The sequence below is a fragment of the Herpailurus yagouaroundi genome, unplaced genomic scaffold, assembly GCF_014898765.1.
Source record: "Herpailurus yagouaroundi ecotype Mexico unplaced genomic scaffold, PumYag 159, whole genome shotgun sequence".
Classification (NCBI taxonomy): domain Eukaryota; kingdom Metazoa; phylum Chordata; class Mammalia; order Carnivora; family Felidae; genus Herpailurus; species Herpailurus yagouaroundi.
The window spans coordinates 2,497,953-2,512,739 of NW_024412400.1; the positions used below are offsets into that span (position 1 = coordinate 2,497,953).

General features: G+C 45.3%; 2 long non-coding RNA genes across 2 annotated transcripts in view; both read left to right on the forward strand.

Moving 5' to 3' along the window:
- The window catches only part of LOC121033432 (uncharacterized), a 40,521-nt gene extending 29,995 nt beyond the window's left edge, over positions 1 to 10,526 (forward strand). The window contains exon 3 of the long non-coding RNA XR_005791895.1: positions 10,482 to 10,526. This is a non-coding gene — a long non-coding RNA (uncharacterized LOC121033432). The remainder of the gene's footprint in view (positions 1 to 10,481) is intronic.
- Positions 10,527 to 13,146: 2,620 nt separating this feature from the next.
- Positions 13,147 to 14,787, forward strand: LOC121033433 (uncharacterized). Its single transcript, XR_005791897.1, has 3 exons — positions 13,147 to 13,205; positions 13,671 to 14,299; positions 14,431 to 14,787. It is a non-coding gene; the product is annotated as an uncharacterized LOC121033433 (long non-coding RNA).

The following is a 14,787-nucleotide window of genomic DNA, read 5'->3' on the forward strand; positions in this document are numbered from 1 at the left end:
CCAAAGTCAGATGCTCAACCGACTGAACCACCCAGATGCCCCTTTAAAAATTTTTTTTTAACGTTTGTTTATTGTTAGACAGAGAGTGTGTGCAAGTCAGGGAGGAACAGAGAGAAAGGGAGACACAGAATCTGAAGCATGCTCCAGGCTCTGAGCTGTTATGACAGCATAGAGCCTGACACGGGGCTCAAACCCACGAACTGTGAGGTCATGACCTGAGCTGAAGTCGGACGCTTAACCGACTGAGCCACCCAGGCGCCCCTCTCTTTAGCTCTTTTGAGAGAAAACTGAAACTGAGAAACCAGCAAGCTAATGAAAAGATACTTAAGGTTCATCTACTTTTGGTTTGTGGGATTCAAAGCAATTCTTGTCTTCTGATCGCAGACCTCAGGTTTATGTGTAGATAGTCATTGGTACCCACGACGCAGGAACAACATAAGGCTCTGCTTTATTCAAAGTTTGGCAAATAAAATGACAGTGGCTGAGGTCAGGTATGTGAAGTCACTAGGCAAACTAGCCTGTCACGTTGACCCAGGGCAAGAACAAAGTTGGCCCAGTGATGATATTAGGAAATGAAAAGCAACAGGTCAATTAAAGGAACCGTGGAAATAAAACAACAAAGGCAATGCAGGAAGATTGAGAAGTAACGGCTAGAAGGACACGTCCAGAGGCGCCTGGGTGGCGCAGTCGGTTAACTGTCCTACTTGGGCTCAGGTCACGATCTCACTGCTCGTGGGACTGAGCCCTGTGTTGGGCTCTGTGCTGACAGTGCGAAGCCTGCTTCAGATTCTCTCTCCCTGTCTTTGACCCTCCCCCATTCATGCTCACTCTCTCTCTCTCTCTCTCATAAATAAATAAACATTAAAGAAACCCCAAAAAAGGACAGGTTCGGCAAAGTCCCGGAGAAGCAAATGCCCCAGACCCTCCGATGCGGCTGCCCTTCTTTGTGGCCGATCACAGCTGCTGGTTTCCCCTAGGCCTCCTTTTCTTTATCTGTGAAATAAGGGGGTTAAAGCGGACAACGTAGGGAGAAATGTGAAAGACGGTTGAACCAGAGCAAAATGATTACTGGGCGCGTTCAGTGGGAAAACAGGCAGGTGGGATCTAAACCCCCTTCTGGGTTATCCAATTCTGTGAAGTGTCTGTGCTTTTCATTGTCCTTGAGCTCTTTTGTGTCTGTGAATTGTAGATGGCTGGGAACAGTGCCAATGGCTCTTGTCCACACACACGCAGATACATTTTGAGACGTGGAAATACCGCAGAATTCCCTTTTTCTTCGAGTTTTTCCAACTTTGCACCGTAAGTCCATCTCAGCATTATTGATATGTGTGTGGATCTTTGAATTTGAACCACCCGTAATGTCTTAGTCGTCCGACTTGTCGATGAGTTCACCATCATCTCTGACCTATTCTAGTCTATCTGCATGACAGCCATGAATTTATCCTGCTTCAGAAACGATCCATTGGGGCGCCTGCGCGGCTCGGTCGGTTAAGCGCCTGACTCCTGATTTCGGCTCCGGTCGCGGTCTCACGGTTACTGAGTGCGAGCCCCGCGTCAGGCTCTGCACTGGTGATGCAGAGCCTGCTTGGGATTCTCTCTCTCCCTCTCCTCCCTGCCCCTTCCTCACGTGTGTGCTCTCTCTGTCTCTCAAAATAAATAAATAAATAAACCTCAAAAAATAAATAGATGAAAAACCACCCGTTAACAATTGGCCGGAAGTCCAATGATCACAAGTTATTTGGTCAAGAAACCACACATCCACTTCGTGCGTGGTTATAAATACAACTATAATTATAATTGTCACCAGGAATACGGACACAAAAGATTAAGTGCTAAAGAGCAGTGGGTTTGCCAGATACTTTAGGTGTCTGCCTTGAGTCGTGTACAAGCTCATGGTTCAAGGTGCTTTCCAAACCGAAGTTTTTTTAGGCCCGGCTTGTACCTGAGATTATTCAGGGTGAAAAGCCTCTTCCATCACAGAAACTCTTTGCCTCAGCCACGCTTTAGTAAGATGCCTTTGCCACGTGCCATCCGTGTCCGCGTGGGGCTTTCTGCAGAGAGAAGTGACTGTGGCTTACTGCCCGGAGTGGTCTCAACCAAGACGTTGCAAGAAACGATGGTGGAGTGGGATTTGGGGTGGGCGGGCTTGGCAGGATGTGTACATGCGGGAGAAGGAATTCTGACGGGAGTCTTCACAAATCTGGAATAAATCTTAACTCCTTAGCTGATTCTATAATCTGAAGCGAAAGAATTTTTATAGACGCTGGGTATCTCAGCCTGATTCCCCTGAAGTCAGGCTTTGTCATTAAAACTTATGTGTAAGTCATTTATTTGGGAACGTGATCCTAGGCAACTTGAGTAAAAACAGGGATGGAGGAAAAGCCAATACCTGTGCTCATTTGTGCACGTTAGGGCTTGGAACTGGACAGATGGGACCATTCTGTGCAAGGCCCCCCCACTCCCAGCCCTAGCAAGACAGCTGAGATTTCTCCAGCTTTCTCTTCGGAGGGAATATGTGCATTTGTGTGGCTGATGGCCTGAATCAGGCAGGTGCTCAGTTGTGGGCCCAATAGCCCATTCTGTAACTAAGCCTCTCCCTGTAGCTGCCCTACTTCAGATGCTTGGCCCACCCTGCCACCATGCATGCCCGGTCACGTGCATGCCCAACTAGCCTTGGGCTCTCAGGGCCCTCCAGGCATCTGGGGCTCAGACAGTCCTCCAAAACCACCTAGCTTCTGGGGAGGTGGGTGCTCCCACCCAGAGAATATTTCTGAGGCAGCAGCTTTAAGTGGTGATCGTCAGTCCCCATTTGGACTCCCGCTCCCAAGCTTCCCCAGGCATCGAGGCTCCCAGATGTCTCTGTTACTAGAGGGTACTTGAGTATCTCTCCTGCCCAGCCTTAAAAGGCAGTCCAGGCTCCTCCAGCTATGTCTGCAGGGGAATATACACATGTGGGTAGCTTAAGGCATGAAGCCAGGTACCCCTAACAGCCCCCTCCATTAGCTGGCCTCAAGATACACGGTCCTGTTCCAGGACCCTGGCCGCCCTGACCTGTGCAGCTTGTACATGCACAGTATGTATTCCATTAGTCTGGCCGGGGAGCTGGGACCCTCCAGACCTGTGCACCTCGTGTCAGTCGAGAATCGCCTGCACACCTCCAGGGCGAAGAAAATGTGCACTAAGCTATTTTGTTTGGATGGTTCTATATATATCACATGGGTCCATCTGGTCTCATGTGTCATTCAAGTGTCCTCATTGATTTTCTGTCTGCATGATCTATCCACTGATGTGAGCGGGGTGTTAAAGCCCCTACTATTATTGTGTTAATGTCGATCTCTCCCTGTATGCCTGTTAATATTTGTTACAAATTTATGTGATTACACGCTCCTGTATTTGGTACATTGATACTTAAATTGTTACATCCTCACGTTGGATTGACCCCTTTGTCATTAGGTACTGCCCCTCTTCATCTCTTGTTACAGTCTTTATCTCCAAGTCTGTTCTGTCTGATAGAAATACTGCTACTCTGGCTTTTTTTTTTTTTTTTTTTTACTTCCATTTCCATGGACTGTCTTTTTCTGTCCCTTTACTTTCAGTCGGTGTGTGTCTTTACGTCTGAAGTGAGTCTCTTATAAGCATCGTGCAGATGGGCCTTGGTTTTTATTTTTTAATCCATTCGGTTACCCTCTGTTCTTCATTGGAACATTTCGACCATTCGCATTGAAAGTGACTATCGATAGGTATGTACTTATTGCCATTTTGGTAATTTTTTTCCTGGTTGGTTTTGTCGTTCTCCTCTGTTTCTTCCCTTGTGATTGATGACGTTCTCTAGTGTTATGCTCAGATTCCTTTCTCTTTATTTTTTTGTGTATCCACTATGGGTTTTTGATTTGTGTTCCCTTGAAGTTTATATATAACATCCTCACTATATAGCAGGCTGAATTAAGTTGACGGTTGCTTACATTCAAACACATTCTGAAACCACTACATTTTTACTGCCCCTTCCATGTTTTATGTTTACGATGTCATGTTTTATAGTATTTTGAGAATCCCCTAATATTTTAGACATAACTGATTTTACTACTTTTGTCTTTTTATCCTTATTATTAGTTTTGTATGTTTTTGATCTACTACTTAACTGTTTGCTTTTACTCATGCAATTTTTTTTCATTTCACAATTTTCTTCTAATTATGGCCTTTCCCTCTTAAAAAAAAACTCTCTCTGACATTTCTTGTAAGGCTGGTTTAGTGGTGATGAACTCTAACATTTACTTGTCTGGGAAACTCTTTCCTTCAATTCTTTTTTTTTTTTTTTTTTTTTAAGTTTATTTTAAGTAACCTCTACTCCCAACGTGGGGCTCAAACTCATGACACTGAGATCAAGAGTCACACACTCCCCACACTGAGCCACCCCGGCAGTCCTCCCTTTCAATTCTGAATAATTTTGAGGTGTGTGAGTGGCTCAGTTGCTTAAACTTCTGACTTCGGCTCAGGTCGTGATCTCATGGCTTGTGAATTTGAGCCCCGCGTCGGGGGTCTGTGCCATCAGCGCAGAACCCGCTTTGGGTCTTCACTCTCCCTCTCTTTCTGTACCCCCCCCACCTGTTCTCTCTCTCTCAAAAAATAAACTTAAAAAAAAAAAAACCTCTCAGTTCTGAATAACCTTGCCAAGAAGATTATTCTTGGTTCTATTTTTGTTTTCCCATTCAGCACTTTGTCTTATCTTTTTTTTTTTTTTTCAAGTAGGCTCTATGCCCAACATGGGGCTCAAACTCATGACCCCAAGATCAAGAGTTGCAGGCTCTACCAACTGAGCCAACCAGGCGCTCCCTCCCCCACCCCATTCCGCACATTGAATATATCATGCTACTCATTTCTGGCCTCCAAAGTTTCCGCTTAAAAATTAGCTAATAGCTTTATGGGGTTTTTCTTGTACATAAGTAGCTGCTTTTGTTTGGCTGCTTTAAAGATCCCCTATCTCGAATCTTCGACATTTTAATTATTACGTGTTGTGGTGTGGTCCTCCTTGGATTCATCTTGTTTGGGGTTCTCTGTGCTTCCTGGACCTGGATGTCTGTTTCCTTCTGCAGGTTAGGGAAGTTTTCAGCTATTATTTCTTCAAGTAAGTTTTCTGTCCCTTTGTCTCTTTTTTCTCCTTCTGGGACCCCTATAATTACAAATGTTAACATACTTGATGTTGTCTCATTTAAAAATGATTATTTATTATTTTTGGCTGTGTACCTTGATACTTTCCATTACCCTGTCTTCCAGATTGTTGATCTACTTTTCTGCATCCTTTCATCTGCTGCTGATTCCCTCTAATGTATTTTTCATTTTAGTTATTGTACTTTTCAACTCTGGTTGAGTCTGCTTGGGATTCTCTCTCTCCCTTTCTCTTTGCCTATCTCCTGCTCACACACTCTCTCTCTTTCAAAATAAATAAATAAACATTAAAAAAAACCTGTTATGCTAATATGACAATTGAGATCTTTCTACAAATAATATAACCAATTTAAAGGATCCATCATCTGGCCATTGACAAGTAGGACCTTATTAATCTCATTAGTGACTCAAAGTAATAAGCTTTTTTTTTTTTATGGGAATGCCCAGATGCAAATTTCCAGACTTAGACCATTGCTGCAAGAGGTGTCTCTGGAGAGGGCATAGGGAATGCAACCCTCATGATCCAAAAGTTTACTCCCCCAAAGAGCATACAAAAATGAAGGCCTTTGGGGCACCTGGGTGGCCCAGTCCATTAAGCATCCAACTCTTGATTTTGACTCAGTCATGATCTCACAGTTTACGGGTTTGAGCCCCATGTCAGGCTCTGTGCCGACAGCACGGAGCCTGCTTGGGATTCTGTCTCTCTCCCTCTCTCTCTGCCCCTCCCCTGCTCATGCTTGCAAATCTCTCTCCCTCCCCTGCTCATCTCTTTCAAAAATAAATAAATAAACCTAAAAAAAAAGATAACGAAGGTCTTCATTACAAAGACAGTAAGGATGATGCATTGAAAGTGGTGTCTCTGGTCGCCCATGAAAATGTGAGACACCTCCAGTCACAGACCTGCTAATATGTGTCACTGAGCAGGTGCTACTGGAATGGGACTTTCCAGTACTAACAAGCAACAAATGCTGAAGTGACAAAGGTGCCTTATGGGCTGGGACCTCTTATGACAGACTCCCCTGAGAGTTGGCACAGCCAGGCAAAGACAGTACTGTGTTTAACTGCACATCTTGGAACCCTAGTCTATTGACAGGCCACTAAGGTGCATCCCACTAAGTGCACCCCACTAAATACCCCCCACAGATGGTAGAGACAAGAGGGAATATTTTCACTGGTCACAAAGCCAAGCTTTTAGGACAGGAAACAAGATGAAAGGAAATACCTCATCTGATTTTCACATAGAGGAGCCACTGCAATGTTTACCTAAACAGATGCTGCTCTGATGAGAACTGTAAATGCACCTGTGTGTGAAGCCAGCTTGAACATCAGGTTTGTAGGTCACATGCCTATGTTTTCCCCCTCTGGTAGTTCCTTTTCATGACAAATATACAAAAGACAAAAACAAAGAAAAATGGTGACCATTGCTGGGAGGGAATGGGTTAAGTTAAACCAAGAGTATTCTCCCAAACTTACCAGAGTCACTAAGCCCAAGGAACTAGTTATGCAATTATTTTTTTCCTACTAATCTAAATTCAGAAATTGAGGGGGGAAAAGTCTCTCACCAATCTTGCCCCATTAGACCCTCAGGCTGACATCTCGGAGGCTGACACGATAAGGATTCTTACCTTCTGCTGGCTTTTGTCAGATGTCCTGGGTCTCTCAGCTACAGCAGTGTTAAATTCATGCTGCTGACTATGCCATCTGTTGGGGAAGAAAATTTTTCTCTACTCTTCTAGATCCTTCTAGCTGATCTATGAATCAAATTGACATAAAACAAATTAAGGGGAGGAAAAAAAAAAACATTTTAAGTACCTGTGCACAGAAGCTCAATATTAAAATTGAGACCTAAAGAAATGACCAAGGCAGGCAAAATTCCTACTTTTAGACAAAGAACCAATAGAACTGTGAGTAATTAACAGGACAAAGAAAACTTACGTTCAAGAGCTCAATTAGTAAGGGAATCAAGGGAGGTGCCTGGATGGCTTAGTCAGTTAAGCATTTGACTTTGGGTCGGGTCATGGTCTCCCAGTTCATGAGATTGAGCCCCACATCAGGCTCTGTACCATCAGCACAGGGCCCCACATGTGCAGCGCCTGTTTCGGATCCTCTGTCTCCCTCTCTCTGCCCCTTCACCCCCCTCAAAAATAAATAAGCATGAAAAAAAATAAGGGAATCTAGGGGGGCCTGGTGGCTCGGTAGGTTAAGCCTCCAACTCTTGATTTTTGGCTCAGGCCGTGATCACACAGTAGTGAGACTGAGCCCTGTGTCGGGCTCCACACTAGCCATGGATCCTGCCTAGGATCCTCTCTCCACTCCCTCCGCCCCTCCCCGACTCATGCTCACTTGCTCATGCACGTGCATGCTCTCTCTTTCTCTCTCGCAAAAAAGAAAGGGAATCTAAACTGGGTTTGGGCTGGGAAAATAAATTAGTAAAAGTGATAAGGTTTGTTTATCTAGCCTTCTCAGCTCTGAGTGCTCTATCTCTGGAAATAAGGATGTGTCTTTACCTCTTGGTACAGGAAGGGTACGTTTCACAGGGGAGATTCATTTCCTGCTTTCTAGAGAAAAGGGGGGCAGAGGGTATTCTTGCATTGACTGTGTAAGTAACTTTAATTCAAAATAATATGCCATCGTGGCATATTCTAGGGTGCCCTGCCATCGGCCCCCACGTAGGCGTTTGTGGAGGTTAGGGCTTGGAATTATCCAGATTCCGTGGACCCACAATACACCACTCCTGTGTCTGGTTCTCTCAGCACTGACCCTGTTTCAGGTCCCTTGCTGAACCAATCCAAGTGGCTCATGGTTACACAATATACATCAGCCACCCTTGGCAGCATGGGCACTCCAGGCCTCTGGAGCTCAGGCTGGTTCCCACCAACTGCACAGCCTCCACCCGGGAGGGAGCCCAACTCCAGAAAAATCTTTTTAAGGCAGAAGCTGTATTTATTTATTTAATTAAAAAATATTTATTTATTTTTGAGAAAGAGAGAGACACAGACACAGACAGAGACAGAGACAGAGTGTGAGTGGGGGAGGGGCAGAGAAAGAAGGAGACACAGAATCCGAAGCAGGTTTCAGGCTCTGAGCTGTCAGCACAGAGGCCGACTCGGGGCTCGAACTCACGAACCGCGAGATCATGACCTGAGCCGAAGTCGGATGCTCAACTGACTGAGTGAACCAGGCACCTCAAGGCAGAAGCTTTAAACTGGCAACAGTCCGTATTTGGAGTGGCTTCCTAATGAGGTCTGTGGCTTCTCCAGCAATCAAGGCTCCCAAGTGTCTCTTGGTGAAGGATACCCGAGTTAGCCAGCCCAGCTTCATCTTAGCAAGGCAGCAGTTTCTTCCAGCTGTGCCTTCATGGGGAACAGGCACATGTGTGGGGGTTTGGGCTTGAAATTGGCAGGTTCTTTGTACTGTCAACAGCCTGCTCGCATGACCTGGCTTCTACTGAGACTTTCACTGTAAGAGGTCGTGGCCACCCTGAACTATTTTTTTTTCTTTAAAAAAAAAATTTTTTTTTTTAACATTTATTTATTTTTGAGACAGAGAGAGAGAGAGAGAGCATGAACGGGGGAGGGTCAGAGAAAGAGGGAGACACAGAATCCAAAGCAGGCTCCAGGCTCTGAGCTGTTGGTACAGAGCCCGTCGTGGGGCTCAAACCCACGGACTGTGAGATCATGACCTGAGCCGAAGTCGGACACTGGACCGACTGAGCCACCCAGGCACCCCTTTTTTTTTCTTTTTTTAAAAAAATTTTAGGGGTGCCTGGGTGGCTCAATCAGTTGAACGTCTGATTCTTGATCTTGGCTCAGGTCATGATCCTGGAGTCATGGGATTGAGCCCTGCATCAGGCTCTGCACTGAGTATGGAGCCTGCTTGGGACTCATTCTCTCTCTCTCTCGCTCTCTCTCTCTCTCTCCCTCCCACCCCCCTCTCTAAAATAAAATGAAAAAATTTAAAACTATTAAAAAATTTTTTTCAAGCTCTCTGCCCAGCATGGGGTTTGAACTCGTGACCCCGAGATCAGGAGTTACATGCTGTATGGCCTGAGCCAGCCAGGTGCCCCTACCCTGAACTATTGATGCACACATGTGAAGAATGTACCCCATCAGCCAACCTTAGGTAACCGGGACACGACAGACCCGTGGAGTTCAGACTGGTCCTCATCTGCCTGCCTAGCCTCCAGGGGAGAGAGAGCACAACCCCCAAACCTTTCAGAGGCGTTAGCTTTAAACTAGCAACAGTAGAATCATTTTGCCGGGTACCTGATGAATTCCTGTGCTAACCAGTCATCAAGGTTCCCAGGTGTCTCTTAGTGAAGGACACCCCAGCAGCTAGAGAGGCCCCATCTGAGCAAGGCAGTCCAGACTCTTAAGCTTTATCTTCAGGTACAATGTACATATTTCTGTAGGTTAGGGTTTGGAATGGGCATATGTCTTGTATCCCCGATTACGACCAACTGTGACCTAGTCTCTTCCGACACTTGCCCTGTTTCTGGGCAATAGATGCAGGAAAAACATTTGATAAAATTCCACATCAATTATGATAAAAACTCAGCAATCTAGGAATAGAGGGGAACTTGCTCAATTTAAGAGCATCTGCAAGAAATGTACAAATGTTGTTATACTTAAATGGTGAGAAACTCAGAGTTTTCTTACTATGATCAGGAATGAGGCAAAGATGTCCCCCATCATCATACTTTTCAACATCATCATGGGAGATGTCAACAACATTTTGGAAGATGGAAAGTGGATAAGCAATGATGACTGACTTAGAGAGGAAATCCAAGCTAATACACTTAGAGAAGAAACAAATCTCAGTTACATCCCAGCAAGTTATTATGTGGATATCAACAAAGTGATCCTTAAATTTACACGGAGGGCAAAAGATCCAGAATAGCCCACTCAATATTAAAGGGGAAGAATGACGTTAGAATACAGACACTACCCAACAACTTCAAGACTTAATGTAAGTCTACAGTGATCAAGACGGTACGGTATTGGTGAAAGAACAGATCAGTGGAACAGAATAGAGAGCCCAGAAAATGACCCACATAGTCAGTTGATCTTTGACAAAGGAGGAAAGACAATACAATAGAGGAAAGAGTGTCTCCTCCATAAGTGGTGCTGGAACAGCAGGGTATTGCAGAAAAATATGTCTAGACACGGACCTTACACACTTCACAAAATTAATCAAAAAATGGAACATGGAACTAAATGTAACTATAGGCATACCTCATTGTATTGCTCGTTGCTTTATTGTGCTTGGCAGACATTGCATTAAAAAATTATTTTTTCATGTTTTTATTTATTTTGGAGACAGAGAGAGACAGAGCATGAGCAGGGGAGGGGCAGAGAGAGAGGGAGACACAGAACCCGAAGCAGGCTCCAGGCTCTGAGCTGTCAGCACAGAGCCCGACGCGGGGCTCGAACTCACGGCCTGTGCGATCACGACCTGAGCTCAGGAGTCGGACGCTCAACCGACTGAGCCACCCAGGCTCCCCAACATTGCATTTTTTATAGATTGAAAATTTGTGGCAACGTTGCCTAACCAAGTGTATCAATGCTTTTTCCCCAAAACGTTTGCTCACTTTGTGTCTCTGTGTCACATTTTAGTAATTCTCACGATATTACAATCTTTTCCGTTGTTACTATATCTGTTACGGTGATCTGTGATCAGTGATATTTGATGTTACTGTTTTAATTGTTCTGGGGACCAGAATATAAGAAGGTGAACTTAATAAATGTTGTGTGTGTCGTGACCGCTCCATCATTTCCCTCCCTCTCTCTCTCTCTCTCTCTCTCTCTCTCTCTCGCCCCTCAGGTCTCCTATTCCTCCAGTCACAACAGGTTGGAAATGAGGCCAATTAATAACCCTACAGTGGCCTCTAAGTGTTCAAGTAAGAGGAAGAGTTGCTGTCTCTCACTTGAACTCAAAAGCTAGAAATGATTAAGCTTAGTGAGGAAGGCATCTCAAAAGCTGAGAACGAACAAAAGCTAGGCCTCTTGCACTGGCTAGCCAAGCCACGACTGCAAGGGAAAAGTTCTTGAGACAAATTAAAAGTGCTACTCCAGTGAACACACATGCTAAGAAAGTGAGACAGCCGAGTTGCTGATACGGAGAGAAGTTGCTAGTGGTCTGGACAAAATATCAAAGCAGCCACAACCTTCCCTTAAGCCAAAGCCTCATCCGGAGCAAGGCTTCAACTCTCTGCGACTCTAGGAAGGCTGAGAGAGGTGAGGAAGCTGCAGAAGAGAAGTCTGCCGCCAGGAAAGGAAGGTCCATGAGGTTTTAGGAAGGGAGTGGAGTCCATAACCTCAGAGTGAAGGAGGGAAGCAGCGGGTGCTGATGTGGAGCAAGGGACCCAGAGATCTAGCAGGCAGGGCTGGGCTTCACAGCCTCAGAGGACGCGCCGACTCTCCTGTTAGGGGCTGATGCAGCTGGTGACTGTAAGCGGAAGGCAGTGCCCGCTCACCATCCTGAAAATTCTACGGCCCTGGAGAATTATGCTCAACCACACTGCCTGTGCTATAGAAATGGGGCAACAGAGCCTAGATGACAGTACATCTGTGTCCAATCTGATCGGTTGAAGATTTGAAGCCTACTGTTGAGAACTGCTCTGCAGGGAGGATTTATTTCATAATGCTCCTTGACAGTGTACCTGGTCACCCAAGAGTTCTGATGGAGGCATAGCAAGAGATTTTAATTTTTTTCTTGCCTGCTAGCTAACACAACATCCCTTCTGCAGGCCATGGAAAAAGGAGTAATTCTGACTTTCAAGTTTTCTTATTTAAGTAATACATGTTTGGGTGCCTGGGTGGCTCAGTCGGTTGAGCGTCCGACTTCGGCTCAGGTCATGATCTCGCGGTTTGTGAGTTCGAGCCCCGTGTCGGGCTCTGTGCTGACAGCTCAGAGCCTGGAACCTGCTTCGGATTCTGTGTCTCCTCCTCTCTCTGCCCCTCCCCTGCTCATGCTCTGTCTCTCTCCATCTCTCAATAATAAATAAACATTAAAGAAATTAAAAAAAAAAAGTAATACATGTTGTAGCTTGCCAGAGCCGCCGTGGCGATTCCTCTGATGGACCAGGGTAAAGTAAACTGGAAAGGATTCACCGTTTTTTGTTGTTGTTGTTTTGTTTTGTTTTAAAGTAAGCTCTAGGCCCAACATGGGGCTTGAACTCATGACCCTGAGATCAGGAGTCACGTGCTCTACAGACTGAGCCAGCCAGGTGCCCCAGGATTCACCATTTTTTTTTTTTTTTAATGCCATTAAGAACATTCGTGATTCGTGGGAAGAGGTCAAAATATCAACATTAACAAAGAGCTTGGAAGAAGTTGATTCTAACCCTCAGGGGTGACTTTGAGGAATTCAAGACTTCAGCAGAGGACATGACTGCAGATGTGGTGGAAACAGCAAAAGAACTAGAATTAGAACTGGAGCCTGAGAGGAACCCTCTTGCACTGCTGGTGGGAATGCAAGCTGGTGCAGCCACTCTGGAAAACAGGATGGAGGTTCCTCAAACAACTAAACATAGAACTACCCTACGGCCCAGCAATTGCACTCCTAGGCATTTATCCACGGGATACAGGTGTGCTGTTTCGGAGGGACACATGCACCCCCATGTTGACAGCAGCACTATCCACAACAGCCAAAGTATGGAAAGAACCCAAATGTCCATCGATGGATGAATGGATAAAGAAGATTGGGTATATATATATATATACAATGGAGTGTTACTCGGCAACCAAAAAGAATGAAATCTTGCCATTTACAATAGCATGGATGGAGCTAGAGTGTATTATGCTAAGCGAAATTAGCCAGTCTGAGAAAGACAAATATCATATGACTTCACTCATACGTGGAATTTAAGATACAAAACAGATGAACATTAAGGGAAAGGAAGCAAAAATCATATAAAAACAGGGAGGGGGACAAAACATAAAAGACTCTTAAATACAGAGAATAAACTGAGGGTTGCTGGAGGGGTTTTTGGTGGGGGTATGGGCTAAATGGGCAAGGGGCATTAAGGAAGACACTTGTTGGTAGGGCACATAGGTGGCTCAGTGGGTTAAGCATCCGACTTCGGCTCAGGTGATGATCTTGCGGTTTGTGAGTTCACGTCCCACGTCAGGCTCTGTGCTGACAGCTTGGAGCCTGGAGCCTGCTTCGGATTCTGTGTCTCCCTCTGTCTCTCTCTGCCTCTCCTCAACTCACACTCTGTCTCTCTCTCAAGAATAAATAAACATTGGGGCGCCTGGGTGGCTCAGTTGGTTAAGCGTCCGACTTCAGCTCAGGTCACGATCTCACACTCCGTGAGTTCGAGCCCTGCATCGGGCTCTGGGCTGATGGCTCAGAGCCTGGAGCCTGCTTCCAGTTCTGTGTCTCCCTCTCTCTCTGCCCCTCCCTCGTTCATGCTCTGTCTCAAAAATAAATAAACGTTAAAAAAATTAAAAAAAAAAGAATAAATAAACATTAAAATTTTTTTTTAATAAAAAAGAAAAGAGGAGGACACTTGTTGGGATGAGCACTGGGTGTTATAGGTAGGGGATGAATCATTGGATTCTACTCGTGAAATCATTCTTGCACTATACGCTGACTAACATGGATGTAAATTACAAAAAAAGAAAAAGAACAAGAAGAAAGAAATGGAGCCTGAAGACAGGACTGACTTCCTGCCTGCAATCTCATGATAAAACTTGAGCCGATGAGGCGTTGCTTCTGATGGATGAGCCAAGAAAGCGGTTTCTTGAGATGGGATCCTGTCCTGGTGAAGAGATGCCGTGAACACTGTTGAAACGACAGCAAGGGATTGAGACTATCACAGAGGCTTGGTTGATAAAGCAGTGACAGGGTTTGGGGGGATTGCCTCCAATTTTGAAAGGAGTTCAAAATTGTGGGTAAAATGCTATCAAGCAGCGTCCCGTGCTATGGAGAAGTCATTTGTGGAAGGTCGTGGCACACTCCCCTGTCGTCTTAGTTTAAGAAATTGCCACAGCCTCCCCGGCCTTCGGCGAGCACCACCCCGATCAGTCAGCAGCCATCAGCACTGAGACGGGATCCTCCACCAGCGAAAAGATTGTGACTCACTGGGAACTCAGATGCTCTGCAGCATTTTTCTTGTTTTTTGGCAGTAAAGGTATGTAGACTGTTTCTTTGGAAATCCTGCTATCGCATAGGCCGCAATATAGCGTCAACAGATGTGTTACATGCACTGGGAAGCCATAGATTCTTTTGACCACCTTTCCTGTGATATTTGCTTCATTGCAGTGGTATGGAACGGAGCCCACGCTACCTCTCAGGTATGCCTGTAGATAAAACCGTATCCGGTCAGTCCCCAAAGTGAGAACTTACGCCAGCCCAGAAATGACAGGAAATTCGAACAGGATTCCAGCAAACTGATCTGGACACAGAAACCCCAAGCCTGTGAGATTTATGGACCGGAGGAGGAGAGAATTTGATCCTCCAGAAGCAGAAACTGTACATCTCGGGCCCCTTACCGCTGATGTTAAAACTTAACACCTTAGATCATCGGGAGAAAATAATACTAATTTCAAAGGGTTTCACTTGACCAATAGCAACAAAGTGGACAAGACGATGGCCTACACTTCACATATCATACCTTAA